The 23,225-nt window shown below is 35.5% G+C and overlaps 1 protein-coding gene across 2 annotated transcripts in view; it reads right to left on the bottom strand.

Annotated features, from left to right (window-relative positions):
- The window catches only part of HPS1 (Hermansky-Pudlak syndrome 1 protein), a 481,651-nt gene that overhangs the window by 298,650 nt on the left and 159,776 nt on the right, over positions 1–23,225 (bottom strand). The window lies entirely within an intron of this gene.

The raw sequence follows: 23,225 nt of genomic DNA, 5'->3' as shown, positions 1-23,225 counted from the left end.
TACTAATGTTGTATAGATTTATGACTTCTGTAGGTGGGAGGCCCATAAAATAAGCTGGGCAGCTTTCCTCAGGTCACCATGCAACATTTTAAAGAGATTTTTAGTGAAATATTCCAAATATAAGAAAAACAATATTCTACAGTTGTACAGAGTTAGTAGATGGGTGAAAAGTAGAATCTTGAGTGGAAATGAAAGTCAAGTTTATTTATTATTATTATTATTATTCAGGCCACCATGGAGTCAAAAGACTATGCGTGGGATGTCCTTTCTAAAAAACACAAGATTGTCAAGACTCATCGAGAGAGGTCCCTCCTAGGAAACACAAAGTCTAACATACCACGCCTTAAATGCATTGACCATTCTCACTCTCACCACTCCATCAGGCAATGCATTCCATTGTTCAACCACACACCATGCAAAGAAACCACTCCTCACCCTCTTTCTCACAGTTTCCTTTCATAACTTCCAGGGATGGCCGCTTGTCACGACTCCTTCCCGCTGTTTTCAACCAAGCAAAAGACCTCCCAGTGTCAACCCTGTAACCACCTCTCAACAGTTTAAAAGTCTCAATCATATCACACTTCCTTCTATCTACCAAACTCTGCAGTCCACACTCCCTCATAACTAACATTGTACAGTCCCGACACCATCTTTGTTATCTGCCTTTGTACCCTTTCCACAGTTAATTTATCCCCTTCAAATCCTGGGGACCAGATCTGAGAACAATAGTCTAAGTGTGGTCTGATCAGAGTCTTATAAAATGGAATGATAATCATTTTATCTCTGCAGGTCAGTGTCCTTCTCATTATTGCAGCAATCCTCTGCATTACCTTCACTACCTTTGCAACATGTCCCCTGAATTTCAGGTTTCTATCAATCATCAACCCCAGATCTCTTGTCTCTCCTACTTCCTCCAGTTTAACTCCTCCCATAGAGTATGCGGCATCCCATTGATGTGTCCCAAACCTCAAGACCTTATATTTTGCTGTATTAAACTGATACCCCCCCCCATTCATTTGTCCATCTATCTAGCTTATTCAAATCCTCTTGCAGGGCTACCACATCTGCACTAGTACTAATAATCCTTCCCAGCTTCACATCATCTGCAAACAACCGAATATCCCCTTGCAATCCACGGACAATGACATTGATATAAAGGTTAAACAATATAGGTCCCAGTACTGAGCCCTGTAGAACCCCACTTGTAACCTTCTGCCTCTTTGATATTGCTCCACCATACACAACTCTCTGATACCTATCGGACAGCCAATCCTGAATCCAGTTGACCAATCTGACATTCAGACCCATGTGCTGCAACTTGAATATCAGCTTATCATGTGGCACCTTGTCAAATGCCTTTGCTAAGTCTAGGAAAATGGCAGTATATGCCTTTCTCTCATCTAATGCTCTTGTAACTTTATCATAAAAGGCTAGTATATTGCTAAAACAAGAGCACCCCTTCACAAATCCATGTTGACTCCTCACTACTTTCTCCAAGATCTTACTAACTACTGATGACACAGAAACTGGCCTATAATTAGATACTTCCAGGTCTTCTACCACTCTTATACAATGGCACTATCTTACCTTCCTTCCATTCCATGGGCACCTTTCCTGCAGCCAGACTTTCATTGAAAAGCCAGGTCAAGGGCACTGTCAGTTCCTTAGCACATTCTCTCAAAACTCTTGGTGAAATACCATCCAGTCCCAGAGCTTTACTAACATCCAGAGTACTCAGTATTTGGAACACGTGCTCTCCTCCTGCACCTCTAAACCTCAGACCTGCCCTATCCCCTCTCCACTATGTCCTTTGCATCAGTCACTCTATTCCCATTTTTATCCCACAATATCATTCTTCCACAATCATTTCTCCTCCTACTGGCCACATAGCTAAAAAATTCCTTAGGATTTTCCTTGGATCTAAGGGCTAATCTTTTCTCATATTTCAGTTTTGCCTTCCTTACCATACTAGTCACTCTTCTGGCCTGTGTCTTATATTCTTCATGCATCTTCTCTTCACCTGTCTCCTTATATCTCTTCCATAGCCTCTTTTTCACATGTAGCTCCTGTTTAATATTGTTTGTCATCCACTTTACTCCAAATTGTGTCCACTTCTTCACTTGTGGAATACAGCTTACCATTGCTGCTAACAAATATTTCTTCACAATTTCCCAAGCACCAATGATATCCCGCCCTTCCAATTCCTCCCTCCACGAAACTTCCCCAAGTTGACGTCTAAGACTATTATAATCACCTGCTTTATAATAATTCCACATACATTCCCGTCTCTTTGATACTCCTGTATGTCTATTCATTTTCCAAGTTAAAACCATATGGTCACTCTCTCAGGAAGCTCCTGTTATGTTTATTGGAAGAAATAGCTGTATAGGAATACAATTAACACATTTAATTAGTAAGCCAATCTTTCACTCTGATCATCAAGACATCTTCAGAGACACAAAGATAAACATATGAAAATGCATACAGACCACACACACACACAACATAAGAAACCTGTGTAGGTGACTTCACAGTCATGTGGGCAAGGAAATTTTCCAACACATAAGATCATGAAATTGGCATACATTCAGAATACATACAAAACTTTTAAATACATATTTAAAAGGCATCACAACTGTGAAGTCACTTACAAAGGCTCAACAATCAGATCGTTATAGTCGAGAAAACACTTTCGCAATTGTAACATATCCATTCCAGAATATCTAAGTAATAAGAATAAAAACCAAAACAACAATAAAAAAAATCAAATACTGGAAAAATTTAAATCTCGATCCATGCATTAGAACAGAATCATACTCAACAGATTAAAAAAGGCATTATAATTGACATAGAGAATAACAAAACAGTGTTAAGAATTTTCAGAAACCATAGCCATAAAGTGCAACAGAAATTACATAACTGTCCACTGCCGCTATGTGATTTCAGATATTTGGAAGCTCCACAACATGCAGATTAAGTCAAGATTTCTGCAAATAAAAAATAACCCAGGAAAATCAATGCATACATAAAGTTGACATGCCCACTTTATCCTTGAGCTCTTTATCATGCCCACTTTATCTTCAATTTCAGTAGTTCATGCTTTGTATGTGCCCATTATAGCACCAGTGTATGTATTCCTCTGTTTTTAATTTTCATATTTTTAAAGTCTTCTCTCAATGTGAAATTGTGCATATCTTCATGTAGGAACATGTAGAGTCTGTATTAAAAGTTTAAATCCAGTATACTGTTCAAACCACGTGGCATGTTCAGAATTATTATATCTTAAATTGTAATGGTCCTCAGCATTTGTTTCACCACCCCATGAGTGCATCTACACATACATGTTTAATTGTGTTTTTGTCACAAGTTGTGATTGATATACAGGTTATACATGCAAAATTGGGTTTTCTGCCATAGTTGTGAAACTCAAAAAAGCCTTCTTCACATGGAGTCAAGAAGACCCCATCTATGGCTGAAAATAAGAAACATAAAATAAAAATAAAATGATTAAACCAAGTATATAATTTCTTGGTATCTTTAATTCCAACAATAAGTAACATAGTTGGATTTCACTAAACTGACTTCTTCCTACCAGAAAATTTCATTTGTCTCATTAAACTTTTTTGTATTATTTGTATATGAAAATTTAAATTTCATATTTTTTGTTTCTACTGTATGTATATATTGGATTAGTATATCTAAAATGCATTTAATAATTAAAAAAAAAAATTCACATTTGTAATTTATTATAACGCAAATATTAAAAAATAAATACCTTTATAATTATTAGTCTTTAAATTAAATATTATTATAACTCCTCCCAAATTACCTTTCCCTAAAAGAGGGGTGAGAATGCCATAATCACTAAAATTTTAAAAGGGGATACATGAGTACTGAAAGTTTGGGAAACATTGATCTAGATCAGCGTTTCTCAAAGTGTGGTAGGCGTACCTCCCCCCTGGGTATGCGGCAATTTTCGGCTATGCATCATTAACACATGGAATCATTATATTTCTCAACAAATAGTGCAATTAGAGACATTTGGGATAAAAACAGCACTAACTAATGAATTACATCTCTCCTCCAACAGCAACTGCTGTATAAACTCAAGCAAAAACAATGGTTTTGCTTGACACTGCCCGGTCATGAATGCGTTAAAACTAAGAAATATATAGTGAATGCGTTTCAGATATTATGGAATTTGGGAGAATTAGCATTTCGAATCAACTGTTGAAATACTAATTTGTCTTTGGTTCGTGTGATCTTTTGTTAATACTGCACCAATCATATGCACTTCTTCATAGCTGCCTTACATATCTCAAGTCTTGTAAATTACTGATAATTTTTGCTTGAAATAATGGGAAAGAAGATGAAGCTATTTGGGTAATAACTTTGACGATGCACAGAAGGAAACTGTTCTCGATGCCTAAAGTAGCGATAGCGAGTAAGAGCTTCTTGATAAGTCACACCATTTGCCGTTTTTTTTCCCTGAAAACTTTAGTTTCCAAAAATTCCCACATATATCTCGCACCGCAATTTTTTAGCTTTAATTTTGGGAAAAAAGTGCAAGTTATATTTGAGTAGATAAATTTTGGTTAGATATTGGATTTATAAACCACAAAAGAGAACAACATAGCAAATACAAGTAGCTGTAAGCAACAAGAAAATGTTGATATTGCGTTTGGATCATATGAAATTGATAAGGGTGTGTCGTCTGACATCTCTAGAGAACCAACTAGGAAGAAGATGAAAAATCTTCGTAAGTATGATATGAATTACTTGAAATGTGGATTTTCATGGATGGGAAATGAAGGGGAATCTATTCCAAATTTTGTTCTATTAAAAATAAATCATATTCTTGTTTTATTGTAAACAGACATTTACAATGAAATATACTGTATTTATTTATTATTTGATAAGGGGGTACTTGATAATAATGAAAATATATGAAGGGGTACGCAGATATCTGAAGTTTGAGAAACACTGATCTAGATGAACAATATGTCAAATAGTTGCATATAGCCACCTATTGGAGTGCGAACCATATAACAAATTCAGATCATTGGGGAGGGAAAATCTTCTTTATTATAGAGATGTACTTTAAAACCTGACAGCCTGTTTCTGTATCAGCCACAATAGTATGACATGCTTATAACCTAAATAAATATGACAGCCTCACTTTATCAAAAATCTGAGAGACAACACCCATCACTGCAATTAAGATCTTTTCATCAAGTTCACGAGAGCGCACATATTAAGAATGTAGAGATACACCATGTTGTCTTCCTGCTGTTGTACTCCTCCTGTGGTGGAGGGCGATGTCCCAATGATGGCAGTGGCCTTTTGATTTTTGCTCTTTTTTTTTTCTTTTCATATTCTTTGCTCTACTTTTCCACGAGTCTTTTTTACTATCCTCTCTTCCAAGACCACCATCACTGAAATCTACTGTGTTTGCTGTGTGGTGGAACCTGTGGATATTCTGAAAAAGAATTCTGGTAGTCTTGCACTACTTTTGCCTCTGCTTCATCAAGAAGGATAGTCCTGGATAGTCCATCCAAGATCAATCAGCTAGCAGGCTTGCCTGCATGGGTCAATGTTGTTGAAGTAAATCTCCTTCCCCATGGTCTGGGGACAAAGTCCAAGGCTTGCTGTACTGTGGTACTAGTATAGCATCCAGGATAATTCCACTTCCAAGCACATTTATTGCACATTTATTCCACATGTACTCCATAGTGGGTAGTAATGAATCAAATTCCTCCTCAGAATGACTGCTTTTATGCTATGACTCATTTGCATATACTGCTAAGAGTGGCACTCATATGTATATGATAACTAGACTCAGCATCGCTTTTAGCATAATGTACCTGATTTTCATATGACCCCCCCCTCCTCCCGAATAATCGCTAATGTCACTTTCCTACATAAAGTGATTTCTCAATCATGCCGACAGTCTAGTGGCTCAAGAGGTAGAAGCACTATCTACACAGCCACGTCACTTTAATTTAGTTTGGTTAGTCTTTGAGGGTTTGTGAAATTTGGATAAGGGAAACACTACTTGCAACAAAGTAAAGAACTGAGCAAAATACCTCCAAATTTTGGAATCAGGCTTAATATCAAACTGTGTTCTACACATTCATCAATTTCAACTGCTGTTCTGAATTTGTACATAAACTACTTGTATATAGTATATATTTTAGTTTTCACTATATACTTTTAGTATTTCAAACAACTCTGTCCATGGTATCTTCTCATATGCCTTCTCAAAGATCCACAAATCAAAGCATATTCCTGAATATACACTTCCAACATCCTTATATTGTTCTACTACCATTCTATCACTAGTTATCTCACTGTACAAAGTTTTGTGCTTGGTTACAAACTGTATTATACTTCATCAGAACTTATATTCTTGTTTTAATCCTTTACTCAAGCATAAGCAAATAAGAATTTGCATGTGAAGTATCTTCATTAGTATTCATGAATATTATGTACAGAAAGTGTTGATCTTCATATTAATAGCCTTAGTATCTCACAATGGAAAAACTTTAGGAGAAGATCATTACACAGACTGATTTCATCCTATATTGAGATCTCATCAGTAGGAGACAGACCCAGGAAGGTAACAAGATTAAATAAATGTAGAAATCATATATTTTCCATATGCACATTCATATATACTGGTGTCCAAAACCTAAGAATGAACTCTATTTCTGAAAATTACAACTGCAATTCAGATGAATCAGCTTGTGGCAATTTGTATAACTGACAATTTCAGGTAGAAAGATTATACCCATTCAAATTTTTTAACGATGTGCAAAGGAAGCATGCGGTAGCACTCAACAGAATAAAAGACAAAAGGCACGAAGGAAGTTCTTTTCATGAAGGAATAAATATGCGAACTTGGATGTCTTGTAATATCTCAAGAACATCATCTAGATGATTTCACGTGGAGAAGAATTATTGGAAAGCATGAAGAAAGATGCAGGATTACCGTTAGTGCCAGAGTTTGGATTCTTATGATGTCAATGTATCCAGGCTCTGGGCAGAGTTTCAAACCAATGGAATATGTTCCAGACATTTGCTAAGAGATTGCCCTTGCTCTACCAGAGCATCAAGACAGATTTTTTGGTTATAACAGCAAAACATAATCGACACACCATGGAAAGTGAGCTTGCAAGTCAAGCTCACCTTCCATGGTGAGCTTGACTTGCAAGCTCACCATGCTGCTGGACTGGTTGGCTGAGTGGCTATAGTACCCACTCTCCAGCCAACAGGTTGCGGGTTCAATTCCTCCCATGGACATGGATGTTGTGATTGTCTTTGGGTGAAAGATAAATTTCATTGCCTGGTGTGAGTCCACCTCCCTACTTATTGGAGGCCTGAAGTTCCATGTTTGGTTTCTAGATCAGGGTTTTGGGACAATATAATATCATATCATCATCAAATTCCTGCTATGTACCCTCAAGGGGTGTACAGGATATGATAGTACTACATGAAAAATTTACATCATTATTAATTTCCTATCTACAATTTTCCTCCAAATCAGTGTGTTACTTGTCAAGACTCCAACATTATGAGATCTTATATTTCTATCGTCTAAGGCACTTTGTACTGTATCAATCCACCTATATCTTGGTCTTCCTCTGGGTCGTTTTGCTGTCAACCTGGCAGAGAACACTTCTTTTTTTCCTAATCTTTCCTCGCCCATTCTGTTTAAGTGACCATACCACCTGAAATTAGCTCTGCTAACGGATTCCTGGATGCTGACAATGTCAAGTTCTTTCCAAATATTCTCATTTTTAATATGATATTGCCATTGATGTCATCTGTTCACGCCTATAATGTTTCTCAGGACTCTCATATCTGTGGTCTCTAGTCTTTGGTCAAGTGTTTTACTTCTGACCCAGCTCTCAGATCCATAAGTTAAAACTGGTTTGAACACTGTCTTGTATACAGCTAATTTAGTGTTCCGACTAATTTCTCTCTTATTCCATATGAATTTATTCAATTGACTTCCCACCATACCAGCTTTGCTGATTCTATTGTCTATTTCTATATTTAATTTACCATCTTCAGTAAAAATCGTGCCTAAATAGCTGAAATGTTTTACTTGTTCCACAGGTTCTCAATTCACAACACAGTTGACATTTTCAATGATTCTGCCTATTTTCATTGTCTTTGTCTTTTTATTGCTGACCTTCATACCATATCTATTACAACAGCTATTCAATTTAGTCAAAGAATCTTCTAGACTTGTAGCGGATTTATTTAGAAGTATAATATCATCCGCATAAAGCAAAGAGCTGACATTAACATCTCCAATTTTGATATCATGTTTAATACCACTTTCCTTCATAATGTGACCCATATAGATAATGAATAACAGAGGGGATAATGTACATCCTTGTCTCACACCAGATTTAACATTAAACCATCTTCCTGTACTTCCTTCAATTCTAACTGCTGACTTACAACTCAAATAAAGACTAAGTATTGCTTGATATAATGCCCCATTGACACCATATAACTGTAGCGTATTGAATAGCTTCTCTCTTGGCACCTTGTCATATGCCTTTTCCAAATTGACAAAACTTAAATACAGATCTTTGTTATATTCCCATGCTTTCTCGACTATTTGTCATAAAGTGAAGATCTGATCCTGACAGCCTCTATTTAACCTGAATCTAGCTTGTTCTTCACCAAGCTTTTCTTCCACAATTCTTCTCAACTGTTTCTCAAGTATACTTGCATAGATCTTGCCAGGAACACTCAGTAGGGAAATACCTCTGTAATTCTCACATGCAGTTTTATTTCCCTTTTTATATATGGGTACTATGAGAGCTCTACTCCAATCATCGGGAATTCGACCCTCTGTCCAGGCCTTCTGAACTATGCAGTGGAGCCACTGTAAGACTCTTATACCACCATACTTCAACATTTCTAGTCGAATATCATCTACTCCTGCTGCCTTTCCACATTTCAAGCCTTTGATGGCTTTTTCCCTGACTGCATGCCTGGTCAGTGTTTTTTTAGCACTGTGCTGTCATCACTGCTTGTTTCATTTAGAAGTTTTTCAAAGTAATTACTCCATACTTCAAGGATATCTTTTTCTCCCGTTTTCATGTCACCTTTATCATCTCTAATTCCTTTTATAGCACTCTTTCCTCCATTCTTAAGCTTCTTCAACAACCTCCAGAATATTTTGCCACCTTCTTGATATTTATTTTCTATATTCTTGCCAAAGTTCTCCCATGACTTTTGTTTAGCTAGTTTTACACAGTGCTTAGCATTCTTGCATTTGTCTCTATATTCTCTAAGAGCAAAAGCTGACTTATTTGACAGGAACTTTTGGTATGCTTTCTTCTTTTCCTTCACTGCCTCTTTAAATTCCTGTGTCCACCAGGGAGTTCTGATTTTTTTATCCTGACAGACAACCTCACCACATGCCTTTCTGGCAGAATCAATCAATGTTTTCTTCAGAGTTTGCCACTGAATCTCCAAGGTTTGATTCCTGTTCTCAAACTCTTTCATTTTTTCTTTAATAATCTTTGTGTATTTTAGTCTATAGCTCACATCTGAGAGCTGCTCAACTTTTATTCGCTTTAAAACTTTCTTACATGTTATTCTTTTCAATATGAAATTCAATTTTATCCTGCTCAAGACTAAATAGTGATCACTTCCAATTTCAAATCCTCTGTACACTCTGGTGTCCTGCACCAGGGAGAAAACATCACTATCAACAATAACATAGTCAATGAGACTTTTCTTATTCCTTGCCTCTTCTCTCCATGTGAATTTGTGCACATTTTTATGTTGGAACATGGTGTTAGTAATAACCAGTCCATGTCCTGAGCAGAAATCCAACAGATATTTGCCATTATTATTAGCTTTGCTCTTTTCTCCAAATTTTCCCAAAATATTTTTGTATGTCTCACAATCATTTCCTACTGTGCTATTTAGATCCCCAACAAAGACCAAATTTTCCTTTTTCATTGTGTCAGTTGCTTTTTCTAAAGTCTCAAAAAATTCCTCCACTTGTACTTTAGTAGAACCTTCTGTGGGACCATAGGCACAAATAAGTCTTATTGTCCAGTTCACCATTCTCATATTTGCCCACATTACTCTACTTGAGACTGACTGCCATTCAAGAAGATTAGCCTTGTATTTTGTGTTGAATACTATGGCTACTCCTTCTTTTCCTTGATTGTCATTGCCTGAATATAACATTTTGTATTTATTGCTCAGAAAGATCTCACCAGTTTTTGTCTTTTTTGTTTCAGTCACCCCGATTATGTCGATCTGGTACTTATCTAATTCCTCAGCTAGCTCCATTTCTTTTCTATTCATGCTTCTTATGTTGATAGTACCGATCTTTAACTCTGGTGCTGTTGAGTTGGGGTTAGTTTTCAGATTTGTTCCAGTAGCTGACTTTTCGCTGTTCGCCCTGGTTCCCTGGCGAAAACATTGGGGAGGCCTTGTTTAACCGGGCGATTCTCCAGCAGGCATGAAATTTTGTCATGTTGTACCATCATTTTTTATTTTGGTTTAACCAATAAGAATACAATTTGGTCGGCTAAATCCCAAATTGCCAGCCCATCCTCGTTCGTTCAGTATCCAGGCAGATACCCAACAGGGTGAACCACGAGAAGGTGAGGATTGGACATTAGGTCAGAAGCCCTGGTCGGTTCTCTGCTATGTCTTTACACACAAATGTACTTTTAGGTTTAAATAACCCTTTGTGGGTGGGAAACCACATAAAAAACTGTGGCAAGACATCTGCAACTAGCAAGACTATAGCCTGTAGTCTGCATCGCTTTATCCACAGCTCATTGTAGAGTGCATTTTCAATAGTGTTGTATCCATAAAAATTGGACAAGATAACAATGGGCTGATGTACTCTTTAGAGATTAGAGCCATTTTAGTCTTTCCGCTGATTCTAAATGACACTTGATCTGGAGTAAAAGTGGTACTGCTTGCTATCATGAGAATGTTCTTGAAAGTGATTGATACAGCAGTTCATTGTGTGGAGAGACATTATGCTAGGTGGATGCACCAAGCTATAAGTGCGGGAATAAAGGACTATAACTGTTGAAGAACTGTATTGCAGTATCATTGACCAGTTATAGTCACCTTTGTGAACAAGACAAAAAAATTGGTAATGGCTAAACAAAAAAAAAAAAAAAAAAAAATGCTAATTATTAATATAAAATGTGTTTCTTTTTTGAAGCAAAAAAACATGGCTGGCTTGACAAATAACAATGAAAATGTAATATTAAAAATCAATCATTATCAAATTCCCAATATGTACTCTCAAGAGATGCAGAAGACAATATGATAACACTACAGGAAAAGTTTACTTTATTCCTAACTTCCTATTGACAATTTTCTTCCAAATTAACATATTATCTGGACGTACTCCAATATTGTCAGATATTATTATTATTATACATTCCATGGAGTCAGCAGACTCAATATAGGGGCTTCATTCAACTCGCAACATATTTACCATAACGAATCTTAAAATCCTTAACACTTTCTGAGTTAACAACATATTCCAGTAATGCATTCCATTCAATGACAGTTCTCCACTTAAACTACTCCACACACACACCCCTCTTCACAACACTAACATAACTTTCAGGGTTAGCCTCTGATTCTATCCCTCTTGCCTTCTACTTTTTTTTATAATCCCTTCTGGATTAATCTGATAAAATTCTCTCACTAGCCTAACATCTCTATCATATCATCTCTTTTTTCTCCTATCAACCAAACTCTGCAATCTCATTTCTTCAACCACTTCTCTCCATAGGCAAAAATTTCAGAGCCCTGACATTGACTCAGTCGTTCGTCTTTGGACCTTCTCCAATGTTTCCATATCACAATGAAAACCAGGTGAACAAATCTGAACACAATAATCCAAGTGTGGTCTGACCAGTGTTTTTATAGTGCTACAACCATCTCCTTTTCCCTACATGTTAGAGTACTCTTTATCACAGCAACACTATGAAGTGCAGTCTTTGCAACGTTTGCAATATGTCCTCTAAATTTCAGTCTACTTTCATCCACCTTCAATACAGTACCATCAACATGGTACAAAGCCTTATATTTATGCACTCCAAAATGCAACATCTTACTTGTTAATATTAAAACTACAATCCCATTCCTTTGTCCAAATCAAAAGTCTGTTCAAATCTTTCTGAAAGGAAATAACATCAGCAGTGTTTCTATAATTCTCCCCAACTTTGCATCATCAGCAAACAAGTGAAAATCTCCCCCCCCCCCATCATCTGCAGCTGGTACACCAACATGGTAATTTATCAAACACTTTTGCAAAGTCCAAGAATATCACTGTGTATGATTTTCCCTTATCTAACACACTCACTACCTTATCATAAAATGCAAGTAAATTGCTAAAACAAGACATATCCTTTACAAATCCATGTTGATCATCATAAAAAATGCTATGTCCATCAACCAATCTTGTATTCTATTCCCAACCAATCCTCTTTCCACTCCTTAGGAACCTACCCACTGCAAGACTTTCATTAAATATCCAAGTCAAGAGCATAGCCAACTACGGTGCACATTCCTTAAGAATATGTGGTGATATGTCAACTATTCCCACAGCCTTATTAACATCCAATCTAACCAACACCTGATTCTTTCACTTCCAATTCGCCTAACACTAGTCTCTCTTCTATATAATGCACCACATCATTTACACCAGTATTATATATGGTGATAAAGTGCTCGTTCAATAATTCTAATATATACTTTGCAACTGTTATTCTGCTGCCATGACTATTCACTAGTGTCAACCTACCATAATTATTCTTTCTCTTTCTTGCCATATAATGGGAGAATTCCCTTGGATTAACCTTCGCCTGACCATCTAATCTCCTCTCATACTGCAACTTCTCTTTCTTTATCATGCTCTCCACTTTTCTAGCCTGCACATTACACTTTACATGGATCTGACCACCAGCATCTGTCTTGCACCTCCTCCATAGCATTTTCTTTTCCAACACAGCTTGCTTGATTTCAGTGCTCATCCATTTCACTCCCACTCTATTTACTTACTTAACCCTTGGTATACAGTTATACACTGCTTGTGTTGTGTCAGATACTGCTTATGACTTTTCAAGCACTGTCAACATCTTTTCTGCACAGCTCATGTATCCAACATATTGATTCTAGTTGACAGAGTCTCCCATAATCACCTAGCTTATAATTCCATGTATATTCCTTTTTTTAGCAGTGACCTTTTCTTGTTCCACCACTTCTCAAACAAGTATCTCATGATCACTCTCACCAAGCGCTGGCAATATTAATACCTCGTTAACAACTACGTCTTGTGAAGTTATCACTAAATCCAAACATTGAAGCCTTTAGTTGCTTGAGTCACATGCTGCTTAACATGTTCAAGTCAGGAAGTGTTTCGCATGTTTATTGTAAGATGGAACTTATTACTGTTTGTGTGCCGCTTCCCCAGCACATGGGCAGGCCAATCTAATGCAAAGTTTTCATGGCATGTTTGTTGCAATTCTTTCAATAGAATTTTATTGCAGCTTTCTTGTGTGCTGCTCTCATATGGGGTTGGCGGTCAGCTTCAGTGGCACAAAATTTATGCACCATGTTTGTTGCAACTCTTTCAGTAGAATTTTACTTGAAGTTGGCATTTGTGATCTGTCTTAATGACATTGAAAATTTCAAATGCAATCGAATAAACACTTATTTCATGTAATTGAAAATTCGGACTTATGTTAAGAAAACAGTTCTTAGTTAGATGCTGTGTTTGGCAGTACAACAAACAGTTTTGATTGAGTCTATGCAGCACAGTTTCTGTGGGAGGAGGAGATATGTTTCATTAGATAGTGCGTTTTTATCCCAGTTGTCTCGAATTGCAGAATTTGTTGACAAATATATTACACAGACTGCAAATATCTCTGTACCTCATTCAGTGATACAATAAAACTACTACTTTTTCTTGCAGATGCAAGAAAAAGTAGTTTTATCAATATATATATATATATATATATATATATATATATATATATACTGCAAATAGTATATGCAATATATACAATGATTTATATTTTATAAACTTTCCATCTATTCACAAGTTTTTTTTTTTTAAGTATGTCCATCATAAATACAAACACGAAAGTCTATAGTTTATAGGATACTCATAACACAAGTGCACATATAATAATCACAGATGTATTTTATTCATACTCCATTATACAGTACAGAAAGTATTTTTATTCTTTACATCTTTACATCTTTTTGTAACTCAAGTATAGTAACTAATAATCAAATATATCATTCTCTTTAATTATTGTTTTTGTCCATGTGGTTAGCCTAGTGGCTTTGTGCTTCGTAACCATATGCCTGGGGAAAGAGTGTCCTAGGTTTGATTACCGTTAACGACGTGAGGAGCTTAAGGATCTTCCTCGGCCATAGCCAAGTTAGCCGGTCTTGGGCGTGGACAGCAGGGTTTTTTCCGCCAGTTTATCTGGTGTTTTTCATCCCGCAAGCAGGCAAACTGATCTGAGGACACACGGATTATAGTCAGGAATACTGACCAAACCATAGGTCAGATTCGTCAGCCTATGCCGGTTCCAGAGCCCGGATAAAATTTTGGGGGACTAGATGGTACCGCTAACTCCCGTAAAAAAAAAAAGGGGGGGGGGACGCAGTATCATCACAGGAAATTTATTTTTTTATTATTGTTTTTTTAATATATTCTGAAAAGAACATTCCTTTTCACCAATCCTCTCTCCTCAATACAGGATTAGTTACAATCGAAGAAACTGTTATGAACGTCTGACAATATGCAGGAACAAAATTGTGGGTAAATTTGCTCACTTCAACAGACAGATGGTTAGGTTTACGGTGAACAAGTTATGGTCACCCTGACCTGAATGTGTTGAGATATTTATCTCTCAGAAATTCAACAAACTTACTCTTCTCATTCCCATACTATCTCCTCCTTCAATTCTATATTCTTGTAATTAAAGTCACCTATCAGGATCACCTTCTGATCCTGAAGGAAGACTTTATTTTTTTTTTTTTTTGGCATGTTCTAAACATTTCAAATGTTTAGGCATGTCCATCCAATATGCCTAAACATTTCAAATCAGCACTGGCTCATAATAGCATCATATTAGATGTATTAGCCTGTTAATTTCAACTTCACGCAACACAGATTCAAAATCTGCACATGTATATCAACTTACACACTTTATGGACACAATTCCTCTGCAATCGTTAATAGCACTCCTCCTACCTTCCAGTCCATCCAGAAAATTGTACATCTGCCCATTCTATTCCCAAGATGACATCATCCTCAGACTACCAAGTTTCACACTTATGCCAATTATTTTTGGGTATATGACTCAATCGATGCAACAAACTCAACTCTTATTTTGAATACTCCTTACATTTGCATACAAACATAACAATCCCTGTGTCTTTGAGACTATTCTACCAGGACCAACATTCTATACTCTAGTCACTATACCACATCTCTTTCTCTCCTCGGTCTGTTTCAATCTTATGTTTTGGTATTCGAAGGCACTTCTAACTGCATCAATCCACCCACATCTTGGTTGGAATAAAGGCCTTTTTCTTTGTATAGAACATCTGTTTTGCTAACTTAACCTTTCTTGTGCTGTTTATGTGGCCATACAACCCAAGATAACTGCTCATGCATTCTTGAATGCTAACAATATAAAGTTCCTTACTAATAGATTCATTTTTAATGATTCTACAACTTATGCCAACTGTTCACTCCAATTTTTCTCAGACCTCTCACATCCGTAATCTCACCTTTGATCAATGGTAATTCTAACCCAGATCTCAGATTCGTAAGTTAAAATTGGTTGTAACATGTTCCAATTTCTCTCTTATTCTATAAATTTATTCAGGTGACTCTTTAGTTGGTAAGCAATGCTAATTCTGTTGTCTACTTTCACATTCAATTTGCCATCCTCACCAAAAACTGTGCCTAAATTGCTGAAATTTTTTACTTGTTCTCTATATTCCCCATTCAGGATGCAACTAATGTTTTTAATGTATGTTCTAGCCTATTTTAACAATCATTTTAATGCTGATTTTCATGCCAACTTTTTCCACAGCAATCATTTAGTAAAGAATTATAATGACTGGTACTAGATTTATTCAGTCAAAGTAAAGGGATGACTTTAATGTCTCTGATTCTGATATCAATTTTAATGTAACTTCTCTTTATAATGTATTCCACATTATAAAGTAATATGCAAGCTCTACTCCAATCATCTGGAATTCTACCCTTTTATTGTATTTGAACATTTCTGGTGAATATCATCTAACCCAGCTGCTTTTCCACATTTCATGCTTTTGTGGAGTGTATTGATACTTCAATTACTGATATATTCCTGACTGCATTTCACTCTCCAGAATATTTCAGTAGATAAATAAGATTTCCTATGACTTGTTTAGCCACTTTTATCCATTGATTTAATTTTTTACATTTTTCTCGTATTCTCTCAGAGTACTTTGGGATGAAGAGATCAGAAGCTTCTTACTACACTGATGGAACTGGACTGCAGGAAATTAGTGAAGTCGTGGATTTGGGGTGACTATGGGCAGGGAATTGAAGTTTAGAGGTCATGTTACTGAGGTAGCCAAAGCACCTCAACCCATTACCTGAATGTAGAACACACTGAACAAGCAGGAAAAGGGAAGTTATTATTCCTCATTATATAATTTTAATAAGGCTACATTTGGACTAGACTACTGTGCATAGATCTGGTCACATGGATTTTTTGGAAAGAAACTGGTGGTTGAGAGGAATCCAGTGATTAAGACTGACTTGGTTATAAAAGTTAGTTGATAGATGGAAAACATGATATGATTTGGTAATATTTTAAATAATGGCTTCACAAATGTAAAATAAAACTAAATAGAAGTTATTACCCCTATATATTTTACTCAATATGTCATGAGCATCATTCAGGGAGAAGGCAGAAGAATTGGCTACAACATTTAAATTATGAACACAAGAATGAGTCATACAGCATGTGTATAATATCATGTGTCTTAGTCACAGCTGTACTAGTAGGAGGAAACAGTATTGTCTTGACACATGATTTTTGCAACCTGACTTCTTTTTCTGCCAGGGAGAAGATGTTCCAAGCCATTCCATACTCTGGTGTTTCATTTCTAGATCAAACTGAAAACACCAACTTTAATCACCAGCGACAATTCTTTGCAACACATCAAGATTTAGATCAACTGCATGGATGAAATTTTGACAACGTGCAACCCGGTGCTCTCTCTCTGTTAGTGTGTCAACGTGTGTGTAGCACAAACCTTGAACAAATCTTCCTCTTGTGGAAATCTCTAAGATTAATCTGGCCATTTCCTTACCGACACCAAGCTGTACATCAAGTAGCCCAGTGGTTATTCACCTGTCATGGGCAACAATTTCCCTAGCTTTCACCACATTTTCATTTGTCCGTGGAGAAACTGGCCATCGACAGCGTGGTTCATCTTCCAAGGAACTCCTCCCCCACCTCTTTAAACATTGAAATCCAGCAGAACACCTGTGCACGGCTCAGAGAGCCATTGTCATAAACTTTTTTTAGGCCATGGTATACTTCTGTAGCAGTTTTTCCTAATTCGCAAAAAAATTTTATCACAGCTCTTTGTTCCATAATGAGTGTATACTCAAAAAATCTTGAAGTTGCCACTGCAACTACAATACACTCTAGTGGTGAAAACTATAAATACATTTGTTACTTTTATTTAAAGGACTGTCTTGTAAAAAATCAATTTCATTACTTAATGGTTACACTGTGTGTATTAAGGTTCTAGTAAAATTAATTTTAACAAGATTTTAAAAAAGAATAATAATTAAATAAAAATAAATAATTAAAATAAAACAAGTAAAATTAACTGACCTTTTATGAGTGATCAATTAAGTGCATTATCAAAAAAGAAAAAAAAAAGTCCAAATTTTGCAGTAACACCTCATTGATTACTGCTTTTAAACTTTATGATAGGTGTAGAAAAAAGTATTAGGGAATTACATACAAGTGACGATAACAAGCTATGGTTTGAAATTGCACAGATTTTGTATTAAGCTAAACCTCCTTCTCTGAATATTTATATATTTGGTTTAATCCTTTATTCTTCAGACACAAACTTTGTTTGCTTACACTTGGATAAAGGATTAAACCAAATATATAATTGGTGGCATAGCCAAGTGAAAAAACTTCCATCAACTCCTCTCTAATCCAGAGAATTTTAATAATAAGGTGTGATACCTTTTGGTAACTAGCATATGGAAATATGACTTCTCCATTACTTCCACCTTAGTATCACCACCTCTGGGTCTGGCTCCCACTGATGAGACCTCAATAAAGGTCGAAACCAGTTTAGGTAGTAACCTTTCCCTTAATGCATAGCATTATACATGTCCACATGGATATGTGCTTTGCATTATGGGATACTAAGGCAAGTGATGAAAACTTATACCACTTTTGCCATGAGTTGCCCCAGTTCTGAAAATACTTCAGACACAAACTTTGTTTGCTTACACTTGGATAAAGGATTAAACCAAATATATAACTGGAAGAATAGCCAAGTGAAAAAACTTCCATCATCTCTGAATATTTCTTTACTTGAAATACAAGCACTTCAATCTTTATACCGAAATAATAACATTATTATAACAAAACCCGACAAAAGAGAAAAAGTTGTCAATTCATCATGTTTATCCCCAACATATTTATGGCCTTCCTAAAGTGAACAATTCTAGTTATCGATTACGTCCAATAGTGGATTTCATAGGATCTTACACTTATTATTTGACAAATCTTTCCAGACTCCTATGAAATTTTACTGAAAAACCACCTCATATATCAAAAGTAGTTCTGACTTTAAAAAAAAAAATTAAAGATCTTCCTCTCCAAGAGTCTGAAATGGTGGTTTCTTTGGATGTAGTTTCTCTGTTTACAACCACACCACTTCAAGAAACTCTATAACTTTTACAAGTATATTTTTCTGACGACACTGGACGATTATTTAGGTTTACTATCAATGCTCATTAATTTACTTGGTATAAGAAATTGTTTCAACAAATCAAGGATACTGCAAAGGTCAGTTCTATATCACCTGCTTCAACTGATCACTTTATGGAGCATTTAGAGGATCAGATTCCTAAAACCATTTCTCCTCGACCTTGTATTTGGCTAGATTTTGTGGATGATATATTTACAATCTGGTCTCACTCTGGAACAGAACTAATTAAAATAAAACAAATAAAACTAACTGACCTTTTACGAGTGATCAATTAAGTGTATTGTCAAAAGGTCCAGGTTTTGCAGTAACACCTTGTTGATTGCTTCTTTTAGACTTCAGTTTTTGAACAAAATTAACTCCTTATACACTTTCATTAAGTTCACTACTTAATGTAAATCTAACAACAGTCTTTCCTTTTTTGGATAATCTAATACATCGTAACTCTGCTGGTAATAGTGGATTTTCTGTTTACAAGAAGCCATCCCTTACGGGCAGATGTATCCACACATGTTCAAATCATCATACTTCACAAAAAAAAAATAGGTATTATCAAAAGCCTTTGCATTGAGCACACACACAATTTGTTCCAAGTTTCTTCTATTAGAAGAATTAAATAAAATAAAACTTACTATTACTTAATGGATACAGTGAAACCCTCAATACAGACAATAATTAATAATTATCATCCCTCTCCCAGATTGCAATCTGATGTTAAAAGGATCCGTACCCCAACTTAAAGGGACTTCTGAATAGCAAAGACTCTTCGCAGATATAATCTGTATGCCACCTTCAAAACCAGCTTGAAAGTTGTCATCATTCTTACCACAAGACACTTTTTTCAATATGTACCAGAAGTGATAACAGGTCACTCCTGGAAATTGTTTAAGAGAGTAGTTTAGCAAATGTGTGAAGAATGGATTTCTTGTTTTGAGGGTGGTGAATGGATTACTAGGGCTTAATCTATATACCACCTTCAAACCAGCCAAGAAGTTGTCATTTTTGATCCACTGGTGAATGAAAGCTTTCCCCATGATCTTTCAATTTTTCTAGACTTCTGCTTCCACCATCCATCTCTTTCCAGCCAGTTTATCTATTTCATTTGCCCATCTCTCTCTCTCTTAGGTTGTAGTTCATTCTGTTACTTTTCTGGTTCATCTATTGTCCGTTCCTTAAGTCAGATGTCCTGTCCATCTCCATTTGGATGCTGTTACAATTTCTATTGCATCCCAGACTTTTATCGTGATCTGATCTATTCCTTCTCTTTTAATCCATTAGTGTTATTCCTAGGATGTTTCTCTCCATTCTTCTTTCTGTCTCCATTGTTTAGTTAGTGCCCAAGTTTCTGAGCCATAGGTGAGTGCTGGTAATATGCACTAATTGAATACTTTACTTTTTAAGACAGATGGGCAAGTTATTTTTGAAGATGTGTAGTTCAATTTCCCAAATTAATACCAGGCTAACTGTATTCTTCTTTTAATTTCACTCAGTAATAATCCATTTTCAATGTCAAAAAGTTGCCCCAAGTACACATAAGAGGAGACTATTTCTATTTGCTCATCATCAAGTTTTATCGATTTTGCTCTTAAGTATCTATTGAACATAACTTTTGTTATTTTTCTCTATTTATTTTAAAACCAATATTTTTGCTTTCTATGTTCAGTACATTTATTATTTCCTGTAGGTTTTGTGTTGATCCTGAAATTAATACAATATCATCTGCATATCCTAAATTGGTTATTTTTTCACTTTCTATTGTCATGCCTTTGGAACTCTCGTTAATTTTTTGAATCATCTCCTGAAGTGCTGCTGTAAAAATTTTAGGAGAATAAAGAATCTTCCTGTCTTATCCCCTTTTGTATAGGGATCTTGTTGCTTTCTATTTGTTGTCTTATTGTTGCTGTTCTGTTTTTGTATATTTCTTTTAACTGTTCCACATATTCGGCCTGGTTGGCAGAGCGGCTAGCGTATCTGCTTTCCAGCCAAAAGGCTGCGGGTTCGAATCCCGCCATGGGCATGGATGTTTGTGATGGTGGTGGATGCCATTGGTGAAGATGATGGTTCGTTGGTTGGTGTATTGAGTGGTGGAGATGGAGAGTTGCAGAGTAGGTGACCTCCTTTTTGAGTCTTTGGACTCCCTGGGAGTGTCAGGTAATAATAATAATAACTAGGTATGGATTGATTTTCTAGAGTTTCTATTATTGCAGAAGTTTTGATGCAATCAAAAGCATTTTCATAATCTTTTCATACAAAAGAATATCAAAAACCTCTATAAATGCTAAACAGAGGTTTTTGATATTCTTCTGTTTTTTCCATGATTTGCCTCAGTGCCTGTATGTCATCGATTGTACTATATCCTTCTCAGAATCCAGCTTGCTCCATTGGTTGTTTTAAATCCAAAATAAGTGTTATTCTGTTAGTTATTCTTTAACTAAGTATTTTATATAGAACTAATAATATGCTAATTGGTCTGTAATTTGTGGCTTCTTTATTTCATTTTTTTATAAATTAATGTTAATAATGCATTACTCCAGATTGTAGGTATTTTTAATTTATCAATACATAAGTTGATAAGATTTGTAGATGTTTTATTAATTTTTCACCAGCAATCTTTATTAACTCAGTTTGGATTTCATCTTCTCCTGGAGCTTTTCCATTTTTCATTTGGTATATAGCTTCATGGACTTCTTTATAGGTTATTGGTAGTTCAAAATTATTTTCAGTATTGGAGTAATTTCTATTATTCTGTATCGTTTTATCTGATTCATCTTTATAAAGTTCTTTGTAAAATTCTTCCAGTCTTTTGATAATTCCTTTTGGATTTATTGTTACTGTACCATTCTTTTCTTTTATTGCTGCTAAGTGTTTGTTTCCAATCATTCAGGCTTCTTCTTAGAATTTTCAGATTTTTTGTATTTTCTATTATCTGTTTGCTTTTTCTAGTGTTATAAGCTTTGTCATATCTTACTCTTTTCCTTATAGTTTTCCATAATTCTGAGTATTCTATTTTTGAAGTGGAGTTTTTATTTTGCTTCGTATCTCTTCTCTCTTTCATCATGTTTATGGGTTCCTGTAAAAGTATGATTTCTTTATTCTTTACTGATGTGCTCTTAAAATTAATTGCAGATGTTATTATGATATCTGTTATTGCTTGATTTAGTTTATTAACATCCTCTTCAAAAATGTTTATTTTATCTATTTTTTTATTTATTGTGTTTCTATATTCTTTTTGTTTTTCAATTATTGTCTTAGGGTCAAGTGTTTTGGTTGTATTTACTAATTTCTTTCTTTCTGATTTGATGGAAAGCATAATTTTAGCTTGTACTAGCCTATGATCATGTCTTGTTCTGAACTGATTTATGACTGGTATGTCATGTATTATATATTTCCTGTTGCAGAGGTTATTGTCTATTTCATTTTTGACTTCTCCATGTCCATTTTTTAAAGAATGTGTTCATGATGTAGAGTCTGTTGGTTTCTGTAAATTCTATTCAGATATATTCATTTCTCTCCCCTAACCTATCAGTTCCAATTCTGTATCAATTTGGGAAACTTTCTTACTACCTATCAAAGATATATTATCACCTCTATCCTTGCCTGGTGTTTATCAAATACCATTCCTACTTTGGACAGACTGGCTGTCTGCTATGATTAGAATCCAAGAACATCAAGATTATATAAGATTTCTGTAATCAGAAGGTTCAGGCCTTGCTTCTCATGTCATCAACACTAAACACAGAGTTCAGTGGAATCAAACCAAGATGTTTTCTTTATTCTTTACTGATGTGCTCTTAACATTATTTGCAGATGTTACTATGATATCTGTTGATTTGTCTATTTCTTGAATCATATGAAGCCCCCTACATTTTTTAAATTAATCAACTATACTTACTTCTCTGGAACTAATAGTGTTTCCTCCAACTTGTACAGCTGCAACTGAGACATGTGATATTATACATGCACTGTATGATTTGTTCTTTTGTTCTTAATTTAAATGTTATAGCCAATTCCTCTGCCTTTGCCCTGAATGATGCTCATGATATATTGAGAGTAATAGTAAGAACTGCAATTTGTGTGAAAACATTACTGTCCAACACACTCGTCTCTATTAAATGTCTAGTAGGTGATATGATAGAAACATATAAGTTATTAAAGTGATC

The sequence above is a fragment of the Typopeltis vanoorti genome, chromosome 4 (genome assembly GCF_054136105.1).
Source record: "Typopeltis vanoorti isolate ZY-2024b chromosome 4, IOZ_Tvanoo_1.0, whole genome shotgun sequence".
Taxonomy (NCBI): domain Eukaryota; kingdom Metazoa; phylum Arthropoda; class Arachnida; order Uropygi; family Thelyphonidae; genus Typopeltis; species Typopeltis vanoorti.
The sequence above is the reverse complement of the archived record's forward strand: the minus strand, read 5'-3'. Positions and strand labels throughout refer to the sequence as shown.